Raw genomic sequence first — 2,975 nt, 5'->3', positions numbered from 1 at the left:
GTCTTCTTTCAAAGTTTTGAGTAGTATAGGAGCATGTAGAAATATAATAGAATGCGTGGTTAAAGGTATCTTCTAGAATATAGGAGCATGGTGTAGATATAGCTCAATATATTCATGTAGAAGGAGAATACCTAGTATAGGACCTCATCCACGATGAAAGAATAATTGATCACGATTAAAATATTAGAAGGCATCCATCATCAAGAAGAAGAAACATTTACAGGATAAGGGTCTTCAAGATCCTCTGATAGCATATTCAAAAGGAGGTTCATAAATAAGAGAAGATGCCTCATTGGGAGTCCCACTCACGGGATTCAAGAAAGGATGATATGCAGGTAAGAAAAGATGGAGCAAGAAAGGCTACACCAATCAAGCAGAACCATCAAATGAAGCTGATATGATCAAAGAAGAATCAAGATGAGGTATTTATGCATAAACGTTTAAGTCATGTCATCATATATATTATTAAGTCATGGGAATAGTTATATAGCATGATCAAGTATGAAAGAATCTCTTTCACCAATGACATGCTTGAAGGCATGTACTACAATGAAATAAAGGTCAACATAAAGAAGTGATCACATAAGGAGTATAAGGTGGTTGACTAATCAATCTAAGAAGAAAATGAAGAAAGAGATCAAGCATGTGAAGAACACCATGGTCACACTATCTGACAGGATCCATTTAAAGATATCTCCCAAAAGAAGGCATGACAACTCTGAAAAAGGAGGAAAAAGATCAAAGGACCCTTGATTCCTATGAAGTCCTTGGAGATATCAAGATATAGATAACTGATTCAACTCTACAAAGATATCATGATGAATAAGCCATCCAACAAAAGAACTATTTTATGTTGAAGCAATGTGAGGATGAAGCCATGAATGGCTACTAAATCAAAGTATGGGAACAATCAAGTACAACTAATTATCTATGTAACAAGTATTTTGAAGCATAGATAAGATGACAAAGGAGTAGCCAGACGACGAAAGAACCTGATATATATCAAGAAGGCCACTTTCCATAGAGGGAGAAATGAAATGACAAGCTAGGAAGGAAAGTGATTGATGGTCAGTGCCCTACCAAGAACAAGTTCAAACAAAGACTTCATAACATCAAAGGAAAGAAGGAGATCAAGCAGCTTAAGGGCCCACGAAGAAGAGGTTGTTGATGAATGGATAAGTCCCTAGCTAAGATGGAGTTCTAAACAAGTTCCCAATTACAAAGGAGCTTGGGCAAGTTCCTTGTCAGAGGAAACTTGGGCATGCTTTCCTCAACTAAAAGGAAGAGATAGACACAACATTATTATCTTCATTTTGGAAGAAAGAATGGGAGGACTGGGTAATCATATGGCATTCGATACTCTTTGAGGATGTGTAGGGAATCCAAGACAATAGTAGGAAAGAGGACCAATATTCTTTGAGGGCTGTGAACCAAAGACAAGAATAGTCCTAGAAGGTCATACTTAGTGAACACTTGAGTCAGTATGTACCTTGAGATACAATGACTAAGGTGTGGTCTCACCAACATTATTCTCTGATCTTATGAGAGATAGAGTTGTTTGTCAAGACCTTGCTATGAATAATGTTGGTTATTATGAAGCTATACAAATGGGTTACCAATCCGATTCTTCTTAAGATAAATTATTCAAATTGAGAATGACCAAGTATCATTGTAAATACCTCGCTAGTTAAGAGGGAGTATTGAAGAAAATTGTAACTAGGTTCAGTATTTGTAAATGCAATTTTGATATTTGTACTTGTCAAGAAAAATAAATATTATTTTTGTAAATTAAATGAATGAGTTTCTTACTCATTTCATAAGTCTGGAAAAAGTGAAAGAGCCAAAGTCATATGTAAGAAGCTTTTCTTGAGTCTTCATGTAATGTATATGGGTCAACCTACTGTCAAATATCCCTCCAAGACAACCACCATCATCTAAAGAATAAGACTACCAAAAAACGATCAAGAGATAGTCATATAACTGCCAAGTCAGCTCGTAAAAGGTGACACACTAGTTTAGTGGTCATGTTGGCTTATTTATGGACACTAACTACTATATATACCCCGCTGAACTTCACAGAACAGTGGAACATAAACTCAGACATCTTTGAGATTTTAGAAATCTTGCAACTTTTGATAAGGAACAAAAATATCTTCGCATACACCTCTGAAGTCTCAGTCAAGCACAGTAGTGTAGGATCTCAGATGAGGTGCAAGAATACTAGTCTCTGCAACTTTAAGTATAACTGCAATATTTAATTATAGTGTGATCTTCTTGGTGGTAGTACTCTCAACTATGGAGCTCTCAGTGCAGGAGGAGAATCACAATCATGTTTTGGGCATAGTTATGATAATAAGGATCTCAGTGATACACTCAACATGCTCTCTAATCAAGTTACAGTCTTCATATAGTTGTAGAAGCTCGGTGATCTCACAGTGATGCATTCACATACTCAACACAGTCATAATTTCAGTAATATAACATTCATGATCTCTGTCATAATGAGGAAAAGATCATGATCTCAGTGCACAATATAGAAACCATGTTGACATGATGAATATCTCAAGTAATAATGAATAAATGAAGGAGAAGCAGTCATGAACTCAGGGAGCCTAGGTACAAACCTTAAGAAGATCTCAATACAGTTAAGACCTTGATGAAAGTGCAAAGATGTTACAACAGTAGTGAAGATCTTGATGATAACCTCAGTGGTGTAGCAATGATGATTATCTCAATAGTGACAAAGAAGAGGATTGGTGTCTTGGTGTTGGAGCAACATAGTAAGTGAAGGGTCATGGTCTTGGTGTTCGTCAATTGGAATCTCTATAATAAGAATTATGTGTGAGTTTTCCTCTCCAAGAGGGAGATATTTTGGCCCTGACAGAATGCCAACATCTTGTGTTCTTGTCTCTTTGGTTTTGGTAGCTATTCGATTAAATAAGAAACACACATTATAATAATTTCAAAGGGAAGAT

Source organism: Pinus tabuliformis, chromosome Q (genome assembly GCF_031772625.1).
Source record: "Pinus tabuliformis cultivar Carrire ecotype Pingquan chromosome Q, CPIR1, whole genome shotgun sequence".
In the NCBI taxonomy this organism is placed as follows: domain Eukaryota; kingdom Viridiplantae; phylum Streptophyta; class Pinopsida; order Pinales; family Pinaceae; genus Pinus; species Pinus tabuliformis.
The sequence above is the reverse complement of the archived record's forward strand: the minus strand, read 5'-3'. Positions refer to the sequence as shown.